This window comes from Molossus molossus, unplaced genomic scaffold (assembly GCF_014108415.1).
Source record: "Molossus molossus isolate mMolMol1 unplaced genomic scaffold, mMolMol1.p scaffold_m16_p_13, whole genome shotgun sequence".
NCBI lineage: Eukaryota > Metazoa > Chordata > Mammalia > Chiroptera > Molossidae > Molossus > Molossus molossus.
Window position 1 is genome coordinate 88,335,957 of NW_023425348.1, and position 26,216 is coordinate 88,362,172.

The following is a 26,216-nucleotide window of genomic DNA, read 5'->3' on the forward strand; positions in this document are numbered from 1 at the left end:
GTGTTGCAGCAGTCACGGGACGTGAATGCAGGCGTGGTCAGCAGCCGCGCCATTGGTGGTGATCTGATGTCTCAAAGTAGGGACAAGAGGCGCGGGAGGCAGAGCTGGTGTTCCCGAGTTTCGAGTCCCCAGCCCCATGTCTCCACGGGACCGGTCAGCTCTCTGACTTCAGCAGGAAAGCAAGGCTGCCAAAGGCTCGTGGAACCGAGAGCCCCGACCTGCGTGGTCAACATCAACACCCTGCCAAGGCCTGAAATACCCAATTCCTCCCAGGTTCCTGGTGCCAACATACAAGATACTTCTGGCCCGGGGTTTACCGCCTCGGCCAGTGTCTGGGCAGGGTCTGAGATTCCACACTTACTGATTCAGTTACTTGTTAAAGTTCCCAAACCATGTCCCATCTGGCCACGTGGGCTCCAAATACTGAAAATGCAGTCCTTTTTCCTTGGTATGTGCCCCTAGCAGGAACTGAACCCGGGACTCTCCGGTCCGCAGGCCGATGCTCCAACCGCTGAGAAATGTGCGAGCGAGCCAGGTGGCACTGGAGGCGCGAGGCCCCCCTCGTTGAGGCGGCAGCGAGGCTGAGAGGGCGGGCGGCTCGGCTTCGGGGAGCTGCACTCCGGCGGGTGCTGGAGACCCTCAGAACTGGTGCGGGGACAGGCACGGCTCCTCAGCTCTGTGTGTGTGTGTGTGGGGGTGCAGCCAGAGATCTGAGGGGGAAGAGGACAAAATGAGCAAAGGTCTGAAGGTGTTGGCAGAAAAGGCGTCCAGTTATGAGTGGGTCAGGAGGGGCTGGCGCTCGCTGCTGAGGGAAGTCAAGCCTCTGTCCATTCAATCAAACCCACGACAAACCCCCGTGCGTCTTGAACGGCATATCAGTGTCCCCGCGGTGCCTGCTCACTGGGAAGGCTGTCAGGGCAAGGGGGAGCAGGGACTCTAGCATTTGTCCAGGGCGGACACCCCGAAGGAACAAGCTGAGGAGGGGGCCCCACGACGCGGGGCGGGAGGGCTCCCTGGAAGAGCCGAGGAAGCAGGGCGCGCCCAGGGAACGAAGGGCACGCAGCCACCTTCCCTGGAGGTGGTAGAGCTTCAGCAAGAGCAGCCAGGACTGTGGTGCTTTCCTGCCAGTCCGACCGGAGGACACGTCAGAGCCACTGCCGCATAGCCAGGGGGACGAAGGTAGGAAGAAGGCAAAGCAGGAGGCAGCCCTCAGGGGACGGAGGGCTCAGGAGCCAGGGTTGGGGGCAGGGAGGGAAGGGCGAGGACACGGCACACAGCCGGCTCCAGGGTGGCTTTAGGAAGATGGGTTAGAGAAGAAGGACGAAGAAAGGACAGGCGGATACGATGTCACTGAACCTGAGAAAGCAAAAGGCAGAAAGGAGAGATAAAAGCGGGCAGGAGGGAGGAGGGGAGTGAACACGCAGATAATGAAGGTAACCAAGGCGGGGTGAGAACGCGATGACCCTGCAGAAAGCAAGGGTCTGGGAGAGCAGAGCAGAGGCCCCAGAGCCAGCACGGGCTTCGGGGCGCAGTCCCCAGGATTTGGGTGTGACGTGGGGACTAAGAGCATCTGCCAAGCACAGTGACAGCGCCCTGTTGTCCGGTGGGCATGGGAAACGGGTCTACAGTTCACTGGATGGCCAGTGACCACAGTTTCCACACACCGCAGGCCTTATAGATGAGGTGGGCTTTCTCCGCAGAGTGAGGGGCGCAGGGTCGTCAGGGGTGGCAGGTAACCAGGCCACCGAGATGACTGCAAGTCTTCATCTCGGCGACTCTGGAGGCTGGAAAGTCAAACAGCAGCGCCTGATACAACACGGAATACAAGTCAGAGCCTGGTTCAGTTACCTGTGTTGTTTCGTTTCTGATAGTTGTACCTGAGCTGGACAGGAGTGTAATGTACCTAAGGGACAGCATGATGTGGCGGTTGATGTGCAGGCTCCATGCTCTACTGGCCTGGGTTCATATATCTGCTCTGCTACTAGCAGGGAGAACCTTGGCTTTGATTTTATGATCTGTAAAATGGGTATAATGATTATACGTACCTCATAGGGTTGTGAATATTAAATAAGTGCACACACGGTAAGAGCTGATAATAACGCCTGGCACATAGGAAATGTTCACGCCATGATTGTCATTATGATTTCTTAGGGATCATAAGCACAGGCAGTAAAAGGAGGCCCGAAGATGAGGGAGAAGTTACTTTAGAGGCAGCTGTGTGTGTGGCCCACATAGTGGTGGGGTCAGAGAAATGGGAAGGGGCTGCCTACTGAGGCTGGGAGTTTGGGTGTGGCTCTTCCTGGGGTTCGCTAGCATTTCAGATTGAACTAAGTAGAAGAGACTGAACCAGGAGCCTCATCCGTTCACTAAGTAATTCATTCACCTGCTCCCGGTGGATTATGGGCAGGGCCCCTGGCTGAATTGCCCCCCTGCCGTGGAGATCTGTAATACTGTCCAGCAGTTGGAGATCTGAAGAAACAATCAGATTTTGTTTGTTTCTCGCGCACTGTAACTTTGTTGCCTTTCTTCCTCCTCTAGCTCAGAGCTGACACGGAGAGCCAGTGAGTGAGGCGGGAAAGGCCGGGCTGGGTCCCCGAGAAGCACCGTTTACAAAGCTGTCGTGGATGGACGGCAGCCCTGACCGTGAAACCTGACCGTGAAACCTGACCTCTGCAGTAACAGAGAAAACATCTGTAAGGTGAAGTCTTTACGAACTAGAGGTGAAGACAGACTTCTTAGAAAAAACAAACAAACCTTCAAAAGCACAATCTTAAGTCTTAACATGAATGTGATCCCTCCAAATAAAGGGTTTCTTTAAAACAGCAGACACAGCCCTGGCCGGTTTGGCTCAGCGGTTAGAGCGTCGGCCTGCGGTCCAGAGGGACCCGGATTCGGTTCCCACTAAAGGCACCTACCTCAGTTGCAGTTTGTCCCCGGCCCTGGTTGGGTCGTGCGGGTGGCAGCCACTCGATGTGTCCCTTTCACGTCGATGTTGCTCTCTCTCTTCCTTTCTCTCCCTCCCACTCTATCTGAACAAAACGTGGAAAAATGTCCTCGGGTGAGGATAAAAATAAATAAATAAATAAAACAGCAGACACAACATAATGAACAGGTAGCAGATTGGGAAATGATATTGCCGTCTCTGAAGCCAAAAAGAAACTAATGTCTAAAATATGCAGGGACTCCTGTACTCCAACAAGACAGAGAGAAAAGCCCAGTGGAGAAATGGGCAAAAAGTATGAACAGGTCATTTTTAGAGTAAGAAACCTAAAGGACTAAACAAATATGTGGAGAGATGTTTACTGGTTATAAGGTAATTGCAAATTAAGCTAGCGAGGTATCGCTGGCAAAAATTTTAAAGCTGATCAATGCCAAGTGGGTTATGGATGGATGGTATAGCCATTCCACAGATTCTTTCTATCTATCTATCTATCTATCTATCTATCTATCTATCTATCTATCTATCATCTATCTATCTATCTATCTATCTATCTATCTATCTATCATCTATCAACCATCCTGCAGTCTCTCACGAAGGGACCTAAGGACACATGTATGAGGTTGGTCGTCTAGCACAGTGTTGCTTGTGGAGACAGGAAACTCAATATAATCGGACCCCTCAGTGGGGGAATGGGAGGGTAAAACAGGGTAGCCACATCCTGGATCATCGCAGATGAGAAGGGGTTGGATACACAAAGCCACACGGCGGTTCTTCCCAACACAGTGCTGGAAGAAAAAGACAGCATCCTGATTACCTGAACATATCTGACATGAGTATAAATTAGAGTACATGCATAGGAAACAACAACCTGAAATTCCCAGAACACAGGTGAGGACATACATGAAACACATGGTTGTTTATAGGGGAAAGGAGAATAGGAACTGTAATAAAAGGAAATAGCTATTTAAGAAAGAAGGGCAGTCCAGCCAGTGTGGCTCACTGGTTGAGCGTTGGCCCATGCACCAAGAGGTCGCCGGTTTGATTCCCGGTCAGGGCACACGCCCAGGTCGTGGGCCTGATCCCCAGTGGGGGACGTGTAGGAGGTGGCTAATTGATGTTCTCTCTCGTTGATGTTTCTATCTCTCTCTCCCTCTCCCTTCCTCTCTCTCTAAAATCAATAAAGAAAAAAATATTTAAAAAAGGAGTGCAAGCCAAGGGTTTAGCACAGAAACTGGCGTGCAGTAAGCACCCCCAAGTCTTAGCTCTTATGTGTCATTAGAATAGTCCAAAGTCAGTGAATGCTGTTTCCCAAGCATTTGTAAGCTCCACGAGGTGGCAGGGTCCAGCTAAAATAAAAAACTTCTACTCTGTGAGAAACAGTATCTAAAGAGTAAGAAGACAAGCCACAAACTGGTAGGAAATATCTGTGATAGTCACATCTGATAAAAAGCTGTGACCACAATACGCAAATAATCTTACAACTCAGTAAGAAGGAAAAAAATTGTATTAAAAAATGGACCAAAGACTTTAACAGACCAGAAAAGATACACAGGTGGCAAATGAGCACATGATAAGATGCTCTGCAGCCTATGTAATCAGGGACGTGCACATGAAACAGCGGTGAGATGCCACCTATCAGGACGGCTGAAATCCAGAGCACTGACAGCAGCGAGGATGCGGAGCAGCAGGAACTCGCGTTCACTGCCGGAGAGAATGCCACATGGTGCAGCTGCGGGCGTCCTGTGAAACTAAAGTACTCTGACCGTGCAGTCCAGCCACTGCACTCCATGGGAAGTAACTGAGAACTTGTCCACACAAAAACCTGCACACGGATGTTTATGGGAGCTTCATTCATAATTGCCAACATTTGGAAACAACCAAAATGTTCTTTAGTAGGTGAATGGATACATAACTGTGGAACATAAAGACAATGAAATATTATTCCGTGCTAAAAAGAAGTGAGCTGCCCTGGCCGGTTTGGCTCAGTGGTAGTGCATTGGCCCATGAACCAATGAGTCCTGGGTTCGATTCTGATCCAGGGCACATACCTCAGTTGCAGTGCGTCTCTGGTCCTGGTTGGGGTCGTGTGGGAGGCAGCCAGTTGATGTGTCTCTCTCATGTGGATGTTATTCTCTCTCTCCCATTCTCTCCCTCTCTCTTCCTCCCACCCTGTCTGAAGATAAATAAAAAAAATATCCTCGGGTGAGGACCAAAAGGAAGAGACTTGGAGGAACCTTAAATAAATATTATAAATGAAAGAAGACAAACTGCAAAGGCTCTACGGTACTCTATGGCATATGGTATGCTTCTAACTATATTGACATTCTGGAAAAGGCAACACTTTGGAGACAGTACAAAGATCAGTGGGTGCCAGGGGTGGGGAGGGAGAGATGAGTAGGCCGAGTACGGAGGATTTTTAGGGCGGGAAATGACTCTGCACGAAACCACAGTGGTGGACACATGTCATTACACATTAGTCCAGACCCGTATGTAGCACGTGCAACACCAGGACGGAACCCCAAGGTGAACTGTGCACTTTGGGTGATTATGCCGAGTCTGTGTAGCTTCATTGTTGGTAAAACTGTACCATCCTCATGAGTGGACTGTGGGGTAGGCTGTGCCTGTGTGGGGGCTGGGGTGCTTGGGAGATCTCTGCACCTCTCAAGTTCGTTGTAAACCCAAAACTGCTCTAAACAAATAAAGTCTTCATGAATAAAAAGGGGCAGGGCCCACACCTGTCTTGCCCTGGCCATTTTTCAGGAGTCTAGAACAGTGTCTGGTGATGACTTGCTTTGAATGACTGAACAAAAGCTAGGGTCAGAGTCACCCAGCAGCACAGCAAATCCACACAAGTGTGCAAAACTCTGGTCCCCTCCTCAAGGTCTGAATTACGCCCTTTCCTTCAAAGATCTGAAAGCCCCAAATGTCACCTACCCGCCCCTACAACATCCCCCTTTCCCCACCGCCCAACAGTGGGAGAGGAGAAACTAGAATTCTGGGCCCTTGCCATGAAATCTGGAAGTTTCCACCCTGTTCCCTGGACTCGAGAGCAGAGGTGCCTGCAGGGTTTGTTGATTCGGGAAGCAGTAACTCCGTAAACTGGAGGAAGTGAGTCAGAAGCTTGCCACACGTGGATGTCAACACCGAAGGGACAGCTGACTTCACGACTTCACCGAGGGAAGGAACCACCTGACAGCTTTGTTATGACTACAGGAGAGCTGAAGTCAGCGGACACCCAGAGGATGTGACGGGGTTTCTGTGACCACACCCCTCTGAGCCATTCAGTCGAGCCAAAGGGGAAAGCCCGGACACCGTGACTGGCAGAAAAGTGACCGTTTGGGGGAAGTAGAGTATGTTTTGCAAAATCATGATTTCAAAGCACAAGGCAGGGCCTTCACGTCACTGTGTGTGCAAAGACCAGAGCAGCATCAGGTCAATGGCCCTGCCCCTGGGAGACAGCCAGACACCACCTGGCACATGACTGTCCCTGGCTCTGCTGACAGGCCTCTGCTGCAGCTCCTCCTTCGCTCACGAGGCCACAGTCCTCCTAGTTGAACTTCAGAGCCATGGTGCTCAACCTTGGTTGCACATTTCAGTTACCCGGAGAGCTTTTAAAGTCCCAAACCGAGGGTGCACCCAGACAGATGAAACCAGAACCTTTGGGAGCTGGTGTGGCATCAGCTTCGGGTGAGTGCCCGGGGGTGGTCCCGACTTGCAGCCAAGGCTGAGCAGCTCCACCTGTGAGTCCCGCCTAGAGAATGCATTCAGTAGAGATTTATTTTTAAAAGTGTGAAAAGGGATTCCTTCCTTCCCTAGTCCTGGGCATTTTACTGGGATGGGTTATAAGTGAGAATCGTCTGCCCAAGATGCAGGCTGGCTGGTCCTCACCTCCCGTGGGTCCCACAGGAAAATAGCTTTGCTGAGGGTACACATGGGACCCAAGAGCCTTCAAACTCAACAGTCACCCGAGCCTTAGCATCGCGTCTCCCGGATCTGCCATTCACCTGGTGCTAAGCTGAGGGGATCCCACGAGAACCCACTTCCGTAGTTCCCATCAGGTGGATGGCGAGGACCGGGAGCTGTAGCCAGAGTTCCAGTAGAATTGGGGGGCCCTTCTACATAGACCTCTTCTTCCTTTGCCTCCCGCTTTCCCTTCCAGGCTGTTCCATCATGTTCTTGGCATGCACCCCAGATAGGATTGCATTGGAGGGGAAAGCTAACTGACTGTAACCGAGAAGGTGCGCAGGAGAGCAACCGCGAGCTCCGCCTGCCGGAGCTACGGGGCGACCGGAATCGTGGCTTCCTTTTGGGCTCTCCTCTCTAGGGAGACCCTCCTGACAGCTGAGACTAGAGATAACACAGCGAATCCTTTTTCTTTCTTTTTCTTTTTTTTTTAAGTTGTGGTCAAATATACACAGCATAAAATTTGTAATTTTCACTATTCTTCAGTGTACAGTTCAGTGGCATTAAGTACCTTCACTTTGTTGTGCTACCATCACCACCACCCACCTCCAGAACTTTCCCCATCTTCTGAAATGGAAACTGTCCTCATTAAGCAGTAAGTCCCCACTCCCCTCCTCTAGCCCCAGACACCACCACCGTTTCTGTCTCGGGCTCTGACCGCTCTAGGAACCTCAGAGAGACGGAATCCTACAGTATTTGTCCTTTTGTGATGAGCTCATTTCACTTAGCAGAAGGTTTTTGAGGTTCCTCCATGGTATAGCCTGTGTCAGGATTTCCTTCTTTTTGAAGGATGAATAATATTCCATTGTATGTAGAGACCACATTTTCTTTATTCATCCATCCATGATAGACACATGAGTCATTTCCATCATTAGGCTATAAAATAACTAATCTTGCCCTGGCTGGTTTGGCTCAGCGGTTAGAGCATCAGCCCATAGACCAGAGAGTCCTGGGTTCCGTCCCCGCTAAGGGCACGTACCTCGGTTGCAGTTTGTCCCCGGCCCCAGTTGGGGTCGTGTGGGTGGCAACCGTCGATGTGTCTCTCTTACATCGATATTTCTCTCCCTCTCTTTCTTCCTCTCTCCCTCCCACTCTATCTGAAGATAAGTGCAAAAATGTCCTCAGGTGAGGATAAAAAAACTCCAAAAAACTAAAATAACTAATCTTTTCTGAGCACTCTTTCTATACACCATATGTTCCCCTGAGCACATCACCTGTATGAACTCATTTACTCTGTCCAGCAACCTGTGAGTTAAGCTCTGTTATCACCACCACTGTTCCGGCGAGGAAATGGAGGCACAGAGAGGTACAGTAGCCTGCCTGGGTACCCAGCTAGCAAGTGATGGAGTCAGGACTCCAGTCCTGCGTCTGGTCTCTAGGCCCACAGGTCGGGACTGTTACAGCAGAGGGGGGGGCTCAGCTACCATGCATCCAAATTATTTCACAGACAGGGAATTGAGGACTTAAGGTGTTAAATGACTTGTCCCGTAGCTGTGGAGACCATGTCATCTGAGCCTCCCAATCAAGATGTGTTGTTTGATAGTTTTAATATTTTTTGGTAAAATAAAATGTCAAGCTGAGAGGTGTAATGTACATGGACCACAAAAGGCCAGTGATACTGGGTGATCTGGAGGGTTAAAAAGGGGTCTCCCAGACAGAGCATTCCAAATAAGCACTGGTTTTTTGGAGAACTTAGGCCTATCCCTCCAGCTGGTGGGGAAGTCTTCATTAATTTTAGAGATTTCCCAGACTTGGGCCCTGGCTAGTGAGCCTCTTGTTTGTTTTTTTAATCCTCACCCAAAGACATTTTTGCATTTATCTTCAGATAGAGCTGGAGGGAGAGAGGGAGGAAGAGAGAGAGAGAGAAACATCGATATGAGAGAGACACATTGAGTGGTTGCCACCCACAGGACCCCAACCAGGGCTGGGGACACACCACGACTGAGGTACGTGCCCTTAGCGGGAACCAAACCTGGGACTCTCTGGTCCGCGGGCCAACGCTCTAACCACTGAGCAAAACCGGCCAGGGCTAGTGAGCCTTTTGAGAGGGGCAACTCTTGGCGTAAGTGAGTCACATGAGGAAGACAGGTAGGTTGCTGTTCCGTCATGACCTGGGACACAGCTTCCATCCACCTAGTCACAGCCTGGCTCTGGGCCCTGGCTAGACTTATTCTCATTTTCTACCTTTGCACACAAGGGGACTGGGACGGAGAGGGGATGTGAAATTCGCCCAACCCCTTACCCTCCATGGAAAGGACAGCACAGCACTGTCCCCTTGCTGGACAGGACAAAGACACCCTCATTCAGAGGATTCCCTAGTCAAATTCCTGCCTTCAGGTTTTACCCCGTTTCAAGTTTGCAGAGATTCCATTTCCAACACAACAGCCCCCTGGTAATTCCTCCTTTGGTTCCTGACAGCTAGTTCATTTTGCACTTTGCTACCACATAGCTTTTAAAATGAGTTTGATCATGCACTCCCCTCCTCAGACAGCCACAGTGGCTCCCATTGCCTGCAGAGTAAGCAGGAATACCCCTGGCGTTCCGTGTCCCCCGTTACAGAACCCATTTCCTTTCCAGCCTCACCGCCTCCTCTCCCTACACTTTGAGTAAAACACTCCACGTGCTGCCTGGCCCCAACTCGATGCCTTTGCTCTTGGCTCTCCAGCTAAGTCCACACCCTGAATGCTTCCTCCTTTGTACACCTGCCCTTTCCCACTGCTTCTGGTCAGAATTAGCCACTCCTTTCTCAAAGTCATCACCTCAAACAGCTGCCAAGTAGGCTCAGCCCTCCTGGTGTCCTGCCTTGGATTCTTGTGAGGTGTTTGCAGTCCTTCCCCTATAGACAAGTTCCTCAAGAGCATTGACCATGAATTCACCTTTGGGTAGGGCAGAAACCCAAACTCTTCTATTTATTTATTTATTTATTTATTTATTTATTTATTTATGTATTTATCCTCACCAGAGGACATTTTTCCATTTTTTGTACAGATAGAGTGGGAGAGAGAGAGAGGAAGAGAGAGAGAGAGAGGAAGAGAGAGAGAGAGAGAGAGAAACATCGATGTGAAAGGGACGCATCTAGTGGCTGCCACCCACATGACCAACCAGGGCCGGGGACAAACTGCAACCGAGGTACGTGCCCTTAGCGGGAACCGAACCCGGGTCTCTCCGGACCGCAGGATGGCGCTCTAACTGCTGAGCCAAACTGGCCAGGGCGAAACTCTTCTATTTATAGGCAATACAATATCCTCTTTGGGTATAGAATCCTTTCTTAGCCACATCTCTCTGGCCTTTAAAAAAATTTTTTTATAACAATGTTTCTTAAAATGAGACCAGAGGAAGGTGATATCAGTTGAAAGGCACCCCATGCTGCTGATAGTGTGAGGTACTCATCTAGCGGAGAACAGTGCAGGGAAAATGGTCCAGAACCACTGCTTGGCAGCCACACTGCTTGAAAGAACAGCCTCGCTTTGTCTCCTATTGGCTCCACCCACTGCAGATGGAATGTGGGCCCTACAGAGCCACTGAAATTCCTTTCTTTAAGGTGAGCCCCCAAGAGCAAAGCCCAGCACATGGTACGGCACTCCACACGGCTGGGAGCACATGGTACGGCACTCCACACGGCTGGGAGCACATGGTACGGCACTCCACACGGCTGGGAGCACATGGTACGGCACTCCACACGGCTGGGAGCACATGGTACGGCACTCCACACGGCTGGGAGCACTGGCCTCTCTCCTGTCTTGTCCTCTCCTTCTTCCCCTCGCTGGTCTCCATCTAAATCCCCTGTACTTGATGATCTCTTTGAGCCCAACTCATGCTAGTGATGTTCTTTTTTTTTTATTTATTTATTTTTTATCCTCACCTGAGGACATTTTTCCATTTTTTGTTCAGATAGAGTGGGAGGGTGAGAGAGGGAGAGAGAGAGAGAAACATCGACGTGAAGGGACACATCGAGTGGCTGCCACCCGCACGACCAACCAGGGCCGGGGACAAACTGCAACCGAGGTACATGCCCTTAGCGGGAACCGAACCCGGGTCTCTCTGTACCGCAGGCCGACGCTCCAACCGCTGAGCCAAACCGGCCAGGGCGCTAGTGATGTTCTTGATCCATCTGGAGACACTGTCCCCAGACAACTCACTTGTGCATATTAGTTGCTACCTAAATGCAGAAGAGCCAAGCCCTGGTCTACATTTGAGACCTTTCCAAGCTCCAGATCAGAATGTCTGACTCCTAGTTGGATGCCATTCTGGTGGAGAAACAAACTTTCCTCTACTCTCAAGGTTTTTTCAGCTGGTCTAATAATTAAATAGACATGAGACAGGTCTGCAAGAGAAAACAACCAAATTTAATACATATATATGTATGGAAACCTCACATACATCAGAGACAGACCCCCCCATATGCACAAGAGGTTCAGAGACAGAAAGGGAACATGGGTATATAGGACATTCTGAGCAACAGATTGAGTAAGGTGGTTGGGGGCTTCAAAGGGCCATTGCAGAATGGTAAGAAGAGCAGATATTTAGTAAATAGATAGGTCAAAAGAGGTCATCTCTTATTATGGGCAAGGCCCCTAATTCAAGCTCTTCTGTTAAAGGACGGGCAGAAGTTTCTTTTGAGTTCACAGCTAAAGTGGCCTTTAGTTCAAAACAATCCACATACCACAGAGGCACATCTTGGGGTGACTCGTTCTGAACTCCCACACCCCAAAGTCACCTCCGTGTCCTTCCTAACTAACTGATGCTTTTATTGGGAGAAACAGACTTGCACTATTGGCTCCACTGTCTTCACCCTCCTGCCTCACTGTGGATAGAGCATACTCCCCCACTCCTGGGTTTTTGGTTTGGCCATATGGCTTTCTTTGACCAGTGAGGTGGAAGGGACAGTGTGCCCTACTTGAGCCTCTGGTATGGCCATGGGAGGAGCTCCCCCTAGGTAGCGGCTGCCTCCGAGTCTGGGGGGAAAGGAACACCCCTGGAGCAGAGCAGCCCCAGCCAACCTGCAGACCAGAGTAAGAACCACTGCAGACGATCAGAGCCTCTGGCCCTGCTGACCCCAGAACCGTGAGAAGAAGGGACTGTGGCTTTAAGCCACCGAATGTTGGGGTGGTATGTTACGCAGCATTATTGTAGCAGTAGCTAAGCTGTATAGTCTTACACACAGATGATATGTCTAAAACATGGGTACACAGGTTAAGATTAGTTATTCTGAGAAAAATCCATATAACCATCACCGAGGTCAGGAAGTCAGCATCACTCAACACCTCAGGGACCCCCGTGGGCCTCCTCCTGATCACCATCGCCTCCCTCAGCCCTCAAGGTCATCACAGTTTTCACTTAACGTAAATTTAACGTTCTCCTTTTCTTCATAGCTTACCATCCCGTGTGCAGCGTGTGCATCCCGTGTCACGCACAATCCTGGGTAAGCGTTCCTATGGATCAGCGCTTGGCAAACTTTTTCTATAAATGAGCAGATGGTAAAATGTTAGGCTTTGTGGCCACATCCCTGTTGCATGTTCTTCTTTATTTTTAAATAAATTTTGCAATGCTTTTAAAAAAAATGGAAAAACCATTTTAGAAATGTAAACCTAGCTCCTAACACCTGGGCTGTACAAAGACAGGTTGGGGGCGGGACTTGGCCGTGGGCTGTGGTTGGCTGAGCCCTGCCTCTGAGCTCCCGCGCAGGCGCACAAATGCTCCCGCGGAGCACGCCAGCTGGCTGGTGGTAGGGTTCGCACATCATGAGTCTCACAGATGATGCCCAGTCGTAAATTCAGCACGTAGGAAATAGAAATCTCATCTTCACAAGCCAGTGAGTCTGTGGGCACTTGCTTCAGGGAGAGAGTGGCCTTCCTGTTGTCCCCAAGGGACCTGAGCCCTCTGCCACTGCAACCTTGTCCGCCTCCCATTCCAGAGGGTAGGGAACCACACCCTTTGTCAGGCTCCATGCCCTTCAGAGCCAGCCGGGGAGGTGGCACCAGACAGGCCAGAACAGGGCGTCGACCCGGCCTTGAGTCATGGTGGGGAGTGTGGATTTTATTCTACCTGTAATTGAATACCAGTGGGGGTGGGGGTGAAGCGGTGTGACAGTTCTGAGTTAGGTTTTAACAGGGTTGCTTTGGCTGCTGAGAGGATTTTTCAGGGAACAGGAGAGGAGGCCGGGAGACCAGAGGTGGGGAAGGCTACTGCAGGAGTCTCATGAGATGATAGGAGCTGGGGCCAAACTGCCCAAGCCAGGCCCTCGCCTCCTCCAGCAACATCACAGGTCTCTCCCGCTAAGGCACTCACAGCTCCAGCCACCTGAACCCGAGCAAGTCTGAGCCTTCCACTCCCATCCCCTTGCACATCCTGTACCCCATTTCTGCAGTCCTCTCCCCTGACCCAGTGAGCATGGTTCAGACATCCCACCCCCCCCACCCCCCTACAGACAACTACATGGCCCCATTTCATATGACTTAATAATCAGTGTGATAACATCCCCTCAATCTGTTTCCTCAATAAATTTTAGGCAACTCTGATCTTTGTAGTAGTTCGGCCTACCACAGGCCATTCAGTGGGCCTTGGAGGAAAGAATGAGGACCTGCGTGCATTATCGGACACCTACGGAGGGAGATCAGCCTGCGGACAGAGCCCTCACAGGAAGGAATGTGGAGATGACAAGCAGTGGTTTCTGGAGTCATTGGCACCCCTGCTTGCCAGAGGGAGCAAACTAGAGGCTACCAGGCCAGGACCCTCCCTAGAATGGAAGCTGGGAACATACCTGACTGTTGTTTAACTGAAGAATAATTCTCTTATCTTTCCTCCTGCTGTTGTTACAGCCACCTCTGCCCCAAGATAGGATCCAAGGCACTTCTCCTACTCAACATGAGTTCTTGGCTCCCTGTTTTTCAGATAAGTTGCAACACACTGAGATAAATTAACTCATAAAAAAAGGCCAAGCCCTGGCCTGGTGGCTCAGTTGGTTGGGGCGTCCTCCCATACACCCAAAGTTCGCAGGTTTGATTTCTGGTTTAGGCACATGCCTAGGCGTCAGGTTTGATCCTGGTTGGGGTACATATGGTAGGCAACTGATCTGTTTCTCTCTCACATGGATGTTTCTTTCTTCCTCTCTTTCTCTCTCTCTCCCTCCCTTTCCTCTCTCTCTAAAATCAATAAACATATCCTGGGGTGAGTATTTAAAATAAAAGGTCAAACCATCCAGTTAGTTGGCTATTGAGATTCTGGAGAAAAAAAAAGGGAACCTAGAAATAGAAGAGGAAGAAGAAAGGAGAGCTGGGCCCAGGGAGTGGAGGAGAAATTTAATGACAAATTACTTATTCTATTACTTAAAATACTACAGTAAAGAATGGGTTTTATTAAAATACATCAAGCCTGGCTGGTGTGGCTCAGTGGTTGAGCATAGACCCATGTACCAAGAGGTCGCCAGTTCGATTCCCAGTCAGGGCACATGCCCAGGTTGTGGGCTTGATCCCCAGTGGGGGACATGCAGGAGGTGGCCAATCAATGTTCTCTCATTGATGTTTCTATCTCTCTCTCCCTCTCCCTTCCTCTCTCTAAAATCAGAAGAGAGAGAGAGAGAGAAAATCAAATGATCTCAAGGTGGGCTAGGCCAGTGCCATACAACCTGGATGCCAGAGACCAGGACTGGCCCCTGGACTGTGTGTTACCAGTCCAAGAGGAAACACAGACAGGAGAGAAATTTTCAGAAAGTTTTATAGCAATTTGAGAGAATAATTTTCCGACTCTTGAGTCTAATAATGAAAACAGGACTTGTATTTTGTAAATCTTTTTAAAATTTTTATTTTTCTAGTATAAGGGAGGCAAATTTTACCTCTACCTTCCTAGGGTTTTACACTGGGCCTGAGAATGAAGTTGACTGAAGACAGATTAACAGGAGAAAAACATGCACATTCATTTAATATACGTTTTACACAGGAACCCTCCTAAGGAAATGAATGAAGACCCCAAGACCTGGCTAAACCTGAGTGCTTTTACAGTAGGCTGAACCAAGAGAGGTGAGTATAGAAAAATAACTAGAACGTATGGGAGGCCAAAGGAAGATAAGAATTATTTCAACAAGGTCTGTTTGTATAGAGCTCTCGGCTTCAACTTCCTATCCCCGTGGTAAGAACGTTACTTTCCTCTTGGTGAGACAGGGTGGTAAGAACCTAGAAAAATTCTGTGGCAAGTGGAATGGGGAAACTGAGACAGACAGCTGAACAAACTGGCTGAGCAATTTAGAGCCAGACACAGAAGGTCACGGGCAGAAACCCTGGGTGCCCAGCAACGGCAACATGGGTGCCGGACCTCGCCCCCAGGGTGGCCTTTCCTCCCCTGGCACATCACTGGCCATTCGGGTTTTTTTTTTTTTTTTAATTAATTAATTAATTAGTAATTCCTCACCTGAGATTACTGTTAGCTCTTAACTTCCATATTACTGCCCTAAACCTCTCATTCCGAGAAACCAAAACCCAGCACTCCAGCCAGGAGGAAGAAATGATGGAACCACCCTAACCCACCCAAAACTGCAAATGGTTGCTCAACAAGAAAAACAAGTTTCAGGAGACCCCAGCCCCTGACCAATCAAGAACTGGGAAGACCCAGGGCCCAACCAATCAAAGACGACCACGTCTCCTCAGCTGAACGATCCCCCCCCCTCCCAAGCCCTGAGTTTAAAAATCCCTAGTCTGTACAAGCCGGTTGCTACTCTCTCCTTAGAGGTAGTCCAGCAGGCTGATTCCCAATAAACCTGCACTTCTGGAGACCCTGCACCGCCTTGTTCCACCTCGTTCTTAAAGATACTTTTTCCATCTATCATCAGATAGAGTGGGAGGGAGGAAGAGTGAGAGAGAGACAGAGAGGAACATCGATGTGATAGAGCCATATCCACTGGTTGCCTCCTGCATGACCCGACCAGGGCCGGGGACGAACTGCAACCAAGGTCCTTGCCCTTGACCGGAATTGAACCCAAGACTCATTAATCTGTGGGCTGATGCTCTAACCGCTGAGCCAAACCGGCCAGGGCTGGCCATTCAGTTTAGACCCCATGAACTTTTACATTGCTGGTCATTCTGTTTAGACATCCTGCCCTTTCCTCCTTAGAGATAACATCTACACCTCAGTTGTATTTCAGCTCCAGGCTCGGAAAAGCAACAAAACCAGGGGGGTGACACCAGGACCGGCTATGATGACAAATGACCCCCTGCTCTGGTGCCCGACCAATCCATAGAGATCCCAAAGGATACACCTGGAAAAGCTGATGAATATTCTATTGAGCTCTTTCCTTGGGACCTCCTCTAAAATCTCCACCCTTAAAAGTCCTTAGGATGGTGGACCCAGCATAGCTTCACTCCCAGGAACACACCTGCACCTCTCTTCGTCCCCCACAGGCGTGCATCTCCTAAACTCTAAGGGTCCCCACAAGACTAGTAATTGGGGGAGCAATGGGCAGCAGCAGCTCCTCCCGGGCTAACCCCTGAACCTGTCTTCAAGGCCCCTTTTCTCTGATTCTCCAGTGAGCCAAAGCGGCCCCGCCTAGGCTCTGTCACATTGCTTCTGCTCTCCTGAGGCCTTCTTTGTTTTACTGTCAAAATCACCTGAACTCATGTTGTGAAATCTTTCAGCACAAAGTCAAGAACCCACACACTACAGGCCAGCCTGAGGCAAATTCACTCCAGGCCTGGTCCTCGTTCCCTAACGCTGATGTCGGAGGACATCGTCCATCAGGGGTTATCTCTTGCTTTTAGGAAGAAGGTGAGGGTCAGAGCACCATTCCCATACTGCTGTTTTTTAAGTGTCTTAAGCTTGAACTAATCCTTATGCCAAAGGGGCATGCTTTGGAGTGGCATATTCTGCCATCTCTCTGTAGTAATTTCCAACATATTTTACAGAGGCACTGATCTGTGACACGTTGGCAGTGCAGGAAAACAACCTGGCCCATCACCTCAGGGACCTTGAGAAGCACCGAGCCCAGTTGAGGAGGCGTTGGGGGACAGAGGCTGGGCCTCAGGGGACTGTGCAGGGACAGGCCCCTCACGGTCCTTGGAAGAACCGAGGACTGTGTCCCCTTGGAGAGGCAGCATTTGGATGTTGGTCCTTTAAAGAGCGGAATGGCCAGTGTTGGACAGAGAAGCAGCCACAAGCATGGATGAGGAACTGTTACCAAAGATCAGAGATGGGACAGGTCACCATGGGCAGTCAGCGAGAAACAGGGAGCTCCCTTTTTACCACCGAAAGAAAAAGCACCAGAGCCAGAGGGCAGGGAGCAGGTATCCTTCCCCACACCCTCCGCTACCCCCAAGACCCAAGCCACGGCCTTCTGGGCAGGGTTGAGAGGAGACTGTGCTCAGACAAGATGGAATTTCTTAATTATTACAAGTCTTAGTAACCAAAATGAGACTCTCAGCACAGGTTCACTTGGGAGGCCCCACAGCCTGAGTGCCCTCTGCAACCTCTCAAGAGCTCCATGGTGCTGTAGCTGGTAAAGCCAGTTCGAGATGCCCTGTGTTGTGCTGGGAAATTCTGCTGCCTTAGGCTCCCATCTCTATATGTTGGGCAGGAGGCTGCCCAGACCCCAAGTCCAACAAACCCCCTGTGAATGAACCAAACTTGGGTAACTGCACACCTGCCTCTGTAGGGGAGGAAAAGAAGCGAGTCCCGAACCCAAGTGGCAAGAGAACACAGCATTGAAAGTGCTCAGTGACATCATGACGCTGGGTACAGACCTAGTGCAACGGGTTTCTCAGCGGCATACACTCTGTGTTCAAATTAATGAGAGAAACTACTGGGTGAAGAGAGGCTCCCGAGACCAAGACCGAGCTGGGTTAGAAGGCTGGTAGCAGTTTAATGAGTTATTTGTTTGTTTTGCATTTTGGCTGGAAGGCCAAGAAAGAGCGCAGCAGTGTAGCCAGAATGACAAAGGGCCTCCTGGGTATAAACACACATCAAGTGACTCAGGCCTATATTTCAGAGTTATTTACACTGAAAGGCTTATTAAAAAAAGACTCAAAGAGCACCCTTGGTGTTGCCCGTAATTGCGTCAACTGCGATGAGGAGGTCACTTTAGAATCAGGAGGGTCAGACAAACAGGGTGACATCTCTGGTTCCACCTAGTGGAGGAGAAGCAGGAATGTCCACACATCCAAGGAGAACAATCATCATTCTGCTGCACAACGAGACAGGCAGTTCCTTATCTGGGATGGCAGGGGGAGCCTGCTCCCTCCCCCACCTGTGGGTGGGTGTGACCTGCCCTGTCTCCCGCACTGCGCACGCCCGGTGGGTTCCCAGTAGAGCAAAAACATGGGCGGCTAGGAGGCAGAGCTGGATTCTGCACCCCCACCAGAGACCCCCCAGAGCAGAACCAGGGCAGCTGCCCACAAGGTGGAGCTGAGCCTTGTGACATCACCCGATTGCTTTCTGGGACACTCTTGCATCCTCTGTTCAATGCTAGAGCTCTCTTTTTATGGGAAAAAGGATTTCATTTTCAGAAATCCTCAAGGGGCAAAACTAACACGTAAGGTCTACAGGGGACACAAACCAGATGCTCCACCAGCTCCCTCTGGCTGGGCCCGTCCTGCGGGAGGCTCGGGGTGCCCTTGGTGGACCCCACTCCCCCATGTCCTTTGCTTATTCATCAGTAGTTATCAGTGTGATCCCAGCACAGCCCCACGCTCTGGAGAGCTCTGCTCACCCAGCTCATCCTCTTCCTCCCAACTGGCCTGACTGCCCACACTCTCTACCCTACCCAGGCCAGAGGCCCAGAGTCCTTCTGGATCCTTCTTTCTCTTTTGCCCTCCTCCCCTCATCACCATCCCTCCTCCCCCACCATCTAATCAATCACAAAGTCCTCTCAGTCTTACCTTCCATAACCTCCAGTGTGAAATGTCAGTAACTGATGAGTGTGGGTGCTGGGTGTGTGGAGGGTTATTACACCATCCTCTCTACCTGTGTGAGTCTGACTGCTTCTAAAACAGAAAGTGACATTTAACCAAAGGTAAGTAAAATTTCTCAAACTGGTCCCTCTGCTATTTCCGAATCCAGACTCTCACCATCTCTTACCAGGATGACTTCGCAGTCTCTCTGCCTCCTGGTCTTGCCCCATTCAGTTCCGAGTCTCCACCTGCTCCCACCAACTACCTTTAGTCTGACTGACGCTCTTCCCTCCATGCTGGATGTAGGTGGTGGCAGGGTTTCCTCCTGCTAGAAATGGTTTAAATTGCTTTTAATGGGAGGATTGGCAAGACACGGGACCTAGATGAGCACCCTGCCAGGCGCGCTGTCTGCCAGGGCGGGGGCATCGGGCCTGGGTTCTAGTCCTGGCGCAGCTGCCAGCCGGGCAGGAGGACAGGGCTGTGAGTATGAAATCCAGAAAAACAGCCCTAGCCCTTGGCCAGTGCTTTCACTTTCAAAGAGATTTAAAGAACATAATCATCTTGTTTGAATCTCAAAACAGACCCCTGGGGAAGGCAGGCCATGTTTTAAGGTTAGTTCACCCAGTTCTTGGAGAACTATGACATGAGCACCTGCCCCCGACTTCCCTCCCCAGAAGAAGGCTGACACACGTCTGGCTCGAGCAAATTACTGACTTCATCTCGACTGACTCGCTTGTCTGAAGCACGTTCAAACGCCACAGCCAACAGGGACGAGGAGAAGCTGTGCAGGAAGAAAAGCAGACCCATGTGTCAACTTACTGAGATGTATTTTTGAAGGCATGTGTTTTTAACTACGCAACAGAGAAGGACTGACTCTTTGGAAGACCCACCTGAAGTTTGCAGAGGTGAACCGATCTGCCCAAAGTGATTCTTAGTAGCAACAGTAAGAGGAAACAATAATAATGGCAGCAGAAAAGACTTATTCCAGATCCGGGGCAGAAACAGAGCTTTCCTCATTGAATTCTTACAGTGACCCTGTGATTTGAACAGTGTGTCTTTTATATACATGAGGCAACAGATCCAAAGAACCGTAGGTCCTGGAAACAGGAATGGATGGCTGCTCCAATGGACGCCATGGCCCATGGCCCTGTGATCAATGCACCAGATGTCCCTGGCTGAGCCACGTCATTTTCCAGTTACTGCCAGAGCTGGGAGGACACTCCGGCCCCTGCACAGGGGTCTTTTCCATGATACCCGAGGTCCTCTCAAATGGTAGCCAGGGGCCTTCCCAGCACTTCAGATCTGCCAGAGAGACACTGTAGGGAAATCCAGAAATTAAGGAGGCCTAAGAGACACACTCAGTTACAAAACAAACAAGACTAAATAAACCACAGTGTCTAGTGTGCACACCTGGGTGATACAACTATAACAAGCTCAAGTGTGTGATTCCTGCAGAAGTCAGGGGCCACTATTGTTGGGGGAGGGAAGGGCTTAAGTTGGGAGCGAGGACACAGGAGGGACTTTGGGGAAGAAAGAATCTGCTCTTAGACCTGGGTAAATGGTTACAAAGGTATTCCCCTTATAATAATGTATTACAGCCATATATTTGTTTTGCATGATTTTCTCTACCTGTGCTGTATTTTATTTTTAAATTTATTGTATTATTATGTGTGTACTTGTGTTTTATTTGACAACAAAATGATTTTTAAAAATCCACCCCAGGACTCGTCTGGTACCACCACACAAAGGCCGCCCCTTCCCGGGTTGAGCGCCCATCCTGCTTTTGACCCCATCATGATCCACTTGGAACATTCCTAAAATAAGCCACGGCCCAGACAGATTCATCCTAAGCCAAAGCGTGTGTGTGTGTGTGTGTGTGTGCGTGTGTGTGTGTGGCCCCAATCATACACCCCACCCCCCTTCTCAGATGATAACTTCTGGGGCAGGTGGAAGCCTCTCTCTTTTCAAGTTCAAGTCCATTTTCTTCAGTGGCCACTTTCAATCTCCAATGCCCATGTTTGAGAAAATCTACCCCTAGTCTTAACTGCATAGAGGGCACTCGCACCCCTAATTTGCTTACTGAATGGATCTTCCTTACATGACGTGGAAGAAACTTCTCTCTAACCGTATCGACTTGGTTATCTGATTGTGAAGTAAGCCTCATGTTTTTATCGTGGGAGTACCACCTTCCTACCCGCCTCTGCTCTTGCCCTTTCTTTATCTTCGCTTTTTATTTCACATGAATTTTTGCTCCTTTCTGCATTTGGAAAGAAAATGGAAGAAAAAGTCCATAAAGGCAGCAGAGAAAAATGGTGATAGACATGCCATTGTCTCTGTCTTGCGTGCTGTCCGCCTGGCCGCCGGTGCCTGCCACTGACCCAGTGAGGGAAGGTCAATCGTCCCTGCCCTCCTCCCACAAACAGGCACAGGTGGGAGCAGGGGTGGTACCCTGGTGCCTTCTTCCGGGTGGGGGTCCTGTGCACCTCACGGAGCATTTATAGAATCTCCTCTCCAACAGGTGAGAAGAACCTCTTTGCAAAGGAGCACAAAGCTCCCCAGAGAAGCTTGGGCAGGAAAGAGAAAGTGGAAAAACCCACAGTCAAAACAGGAAAGAAAACCAGAGGAGTGGCCTTAGAAAAAGACAAATACGAGTCTGCTCTCCCTAACACAGCCGCTGGGTCCCACCTACATACTTGGGGATCCTCTCCTCCTTTGTGCCCGGAAGGACAGAACACCGTCTTCTCTGTCCAGAGCCACTTTTTACTGACTAACCAGCTCTGAGGTCATTGCTGTCCTGGGGCCTGCTGTTTTTCCTGCTTTCTCTTGGGCTGTTTCTCTAGCGATTTAAAACAACAACAACAAAGGCCACCTATGAAGAACTCACAGCTTGGGAATGTGGAGCAAGAAGGGTGCCCCTCCACCACCACCAAGACTGGGCTCCACTGGACAGGTGTGCGAGTCAGCAAGTGTCTTCTCCAGTTTAACTCAGGATCAACACAGTGCAGATCTCTGATTTTCAAATGGTTGCATTTTTATAACCCTCTGGGAAGAAGCTTCACGGGCTGTCTTACAGACGGCCCTGACGAGGTGCAGTCATAGAGGTAAGTTAGCAAACTAGTGAAGAGGCCGACTCAGGAGAAAGGCAGCAAGTACCTTTACCATCTCACTGCTCTGAGGAGCTGAAATGGTTTTTGTGTCTGTTTTCTGTTGCTGCTATAACATATACCACATACTTGGTAGCTTGAAACAGGAGACATTGGTTATCTTACAGTTTTGTAGGTCAGAAGTGCCATTGGGCTAAATCTGGGTGTCACCAGGGCCGTGTTCCTTTCTGCAGGCTCCAGGAAGAACCCATTTCCTTGCTTTTTCCAGCTTTTGAAGGCTGCCCATGTTCCTTGGCCCATGGCCTCTTCTCCATCTTTAGGGTCAGCAATGGCCGGTTGATACCGTTACAATAACCTGCTTATTACTTAACAGAAAAGGAGCAAAGGGGAGACTGGATAACATAGGCATGCCATTTGTATAGCTTTGCAGGAAGCTGCAGGTAGCATTCTCCAAGTCTGTTCCCCAAAGGTCAATAAGGGAAGGGACTGGACAAAGGCAGTTTAGACGCATGCCCAGTAAGGTCTAGGTGATGTAGGAAAGTGCTTTTTGTCAATCACACTTGAAAACAGGCAATTGGCCATTAATAAGTGTAGTGCTGCAAACTGGGGGTAGATTTAATATTTAACTCCTGAGCAAAGGGAGTTCCCTGTCTTGGCTCTCTCTCTCTTGCTTGCCCTGGTTCCTGGCTCTCTTATTGCAGAGGGAAGGTTCCCCTGCATTCACCATGTGGCCCACAGTCATGTGGACTCCACACAATGGACTAATGGACTGTGACTAGCCTGATGCCTGATGCTGTGCCAGATTCACCTTCACCATGGAACAGAAACTCTAGACACTGGCTCTGCTTCTAGCTCTGCTGAATCCCCAGCTACCCCTCTTCCAGGACTGGACTAAGGGCAATGGGACTTTGGAAACTGAGGGATATAACTCTACACAAATAAAAATCACTCATTCACCCATGCAAGTCTTAGAAAATTCTTTTTCTCAAGATATTGCAAGAACTCCACTCCCACTAGTGATGAAGAAAGGCAATCCACTCAATTCTCCAATAACGCTATCACTCAACCTTCTCTTCTGTCTCCTCTCCAAACTTAAGGACCCCCATGACTACACTGGGCCCACTGGTAATGGTAATCAGTTCATCTCTTTCTTATGAACACATGTGAACTGTTTTTATATTCTAAACACTACCTTTGTTTGGTTATAGAGTGTGCAAAATGCATCCTTCTTTTCTGTCTGTGGCTTATCTTTTGCTTTGTTTATGATGTCTTTTGAAATACAGGAGTTTTACATTTTAAAGCCAACTATATCAATCTTTAATTTTATGCATTTTGAATCTTATAAAATCCTTCCATTTTCAAAGGTCCTAAGTATTCTTGTATCTTTTTTATCCTCACCCGAGGACATTTTTTTGCATTTATCTTCAGATAAAGTAGGAGGGAGAGAGGGAGGAAGAGAGAGAGAAACATCGATGTGAGAGAGACACATCGAGTGGCTGCCACCCACACAACCCCAGCTGGGGCTGGGGACAAACAGCAACCAAGGTACGTGCCCTTAGCGGGAACCGAACCCAGGACTGTCTGGTCCACGGGCTGACGCTCTAACCGCTGAGCCAAACCAGCCAGGGCTTGTATCTTTTTTAAAGAATTTTAAAGATTTGGTTTACATTTAGATGCCCAGTTCTCCTTGGTTTTATTCAATGTTTGGTACAAGGTGGACGTCTGTTCATCTGTGTGTATTTCTCTCTAGCAGGGTACACGTGAGAATAGCCTTGGGAGCTTTGAAAAAACAACATGTCTTCTGGGCCTGTCCAGAATGATGAAATCTTAAACTCTGAGGGTGGAGCTGAGACACCAGGATTAAGACAAACAACTTCTCAGGTGATTCTAACACGCAGCCAGGGTTAGAGACGTTCTGCTGAGGTCAGACCGAGAGCAGAATGGCGGGGTGTGTATTACATCACTAGCTATGCTGGGTATTGCTAGTGCTCTGTACAGTGATTGTAACTATTTACAGTCTTTCCAGTGGCTTCACATCTTTGAAAACACACAGTGTTTTCCCAATTAAGTGACAACCAAAGCCCTGCTCTGAGTGTTGGGTGATTAGGGGATTTGCCTAAAACTCACGCAGTAGAGTGCTGCTGTTTCCCCACTGTCTCTGACCTCCTGCCTCTCTGTTTACATATATTACTTCCGTTGAATGTGCTTCACTCACTAGCATTACTGGACAAGGACACTGGCAATGTTTATGGGTCTGTGTACTCCATCTGGCTCCTATTTGGACTCTAAACTCAACCTTGGCTTAAAGAGAAAAATTCACCATTCAACCGACTTCTCCTGAATTCTGGGGTCAGCTACTTCCGTAAGCCTGAGCTCTCAATACACACAGAAACATCAACTGAAGGGGTGCTGAATGATGACCAATGAGTTAGTCCTCAAATGCTAATTGACAACTGGGAATTCGTCAAGTTTACAAAAATGTATGTGTTCCTACCCTTGTGCCAAGGAGCAAATAAAATGTTCTAAGAGTTTCAGAAGTATAAGGGAGGGTTTCTGCTCTTTGGAGGTGCTGAGACTCTATTGCCAATGAGACAAGGCTTACACAAATCAGGCTTAAGTTATCATTAGAGATTCTAAAGTGATATAATTTTAAAGAAGTGATTTATTTGACCTAGCCCTCCAACTAGAGGTGGGACACTTCAATAGGAGTAGAAAAGGTCCTAAGATTGTACTTTGGAATCTTTGAATGTGTGAATCATTTTTTAAGGGGCCCTCAACGAATAACCTTGTATGTAACTGCTTTCTCATCTCACTGATCCCAGAAGAAATCAGGCAAAAAACTAACCAGTTCAGTTCACAGGTAGATGAGGTGAGTGTCAAATATAAGTGCTCAAGCAACTTACAACTACACTGGGAACAGGGGGAGGAGCTCTGGTCTTTCATTTTAAAATAGCAATTCATCTATTTATAATTATATTTCAAATAGTATGTTTGATCATGAAAATGAAGTATTTTAGCACTCTTCAGTCACATCCTCTGTGGAATAGTTCCCATTTCAACATTGACTGCTGATCTCTGAATAGTCATTGATGGGAAACAGCCTTCCAATTGGTTCTACCTAAAAGACTTAACCAGGCCCTGGCTGGTTTGGCTCATCAGTTAGAGTGCTGGCCTGCGGACCAATGAGTCCTGGGTTCGAATCTGACCAAGAATACGCACCTCGGTTGTGGTTCATCCCCAGCCCCAGTTGGGATCGTGCAAGTGGCAAACAATCGATGTATCTCTCTCACATTGATGTTTTTCTCTCTCACTCCTTCTCACTCTGTCTGAAGATAAATGTAACACACACACAAAAGGACTTAACCAGGACATCACCAAAATAGAAGGTCCAAACAAAAGAATATGGAGAATTGTTCAACTTCACCAGGAATCAAAGAAATGTATATTAAACACGAGCTACTATTTGTATCTATTCGATTAATAAAGATTTGAAGCATGACAGTAGATAATGTAGGCACTGTCATGACAAACACCTACTTTCATAGACTTCCAGTGGGTAACAGCCACAAAAACAAAAACCTTACTGTCCTCCAACCCAATAGGGGCATATTTAACTACGATGTGCCACCCTCAAGGAGGAAGTACACAGCCAGTGGAAGCGACTCATGAAGTGGTGACATGGTAAAATGCACACACACAAACGTGTTCGGACACCATGATGACAGCTGTTTCTAAAACAATTTTCAGGAAGAGTGAGTCAGATAAAGAAATGGAGCAGTGGTGGGACCAGGTGCTGAGGTTACGGTGATCACTTCCTACTTCTGTTCTCCCCAAAGTTTCTCTACTGAGGATATATTATATTAGTATTTTCTTTTACTTTCTATTTTATGTTAAAAACATTTGAATTATGTACAAATCTAGTGGTCAAACATCTCAGCTCTTCAGCCTAAACTGAGGGGATAGCTGAACGGTCCACACGTTCTCCTGGAGGCTTCTAGAACATCCCTGCGAGCTTCACAGCCTACCCTAGTGAACAAGGCTGTGCTTGTCTTTGGGGAAAACTGTACTACGTCACCAAAGCTCCAGTCTAATAGCAGAGACTTTATAATCCTAAACAGCTTGTCTTCTTTCAGCTTCTCCCCACTTTTCAGCCCACCTAGAATGTTTTCTTTCAGCTTTGCTGAGGCAATGAGATTTTGGGGCATAATTTCGAGTTCAGGAGAGAGGGTGTGGCAAGGACCCCTCTATATTCAAACAACTGTGGTTTCCTGTAGGTGATCTGGCACACACAGTGCTGGAGGAGAGCCCTGAAGGCCACTGCTATCCAGGAAGAGAGTG

The 26,216-nt window shown here is 49.0% G+C and overlaps 1 long non-coding RNA gene across 1 annotated transcript; it reads right to left on the reverse strand.

Annotated features, from left to right (window-relative positions):
- Nucleotides 1-13,705: 13,705 nt before the first annotated feature.
- LOC118629094 lies at nucleotides 13,706-19,938 on the reverse strand. The gene is made up of 5 exons (XR_004959350.1): nucleotides 19,665-19,938; nucleotides 19,489-19,555; nucleotides 18,962-19,102; nucleotides 18,763-18,867; nucleotides 13,706-13,784 (listed from the first exon to the last, which is right to left on the reverse strand). It is a non-coding gene; the product is annotated as an uncharacterized LOC118629094 (long non-coding RNA).
- Nucleotides 19,939-26,216: the final 6,278 nt, after the last annotated feature.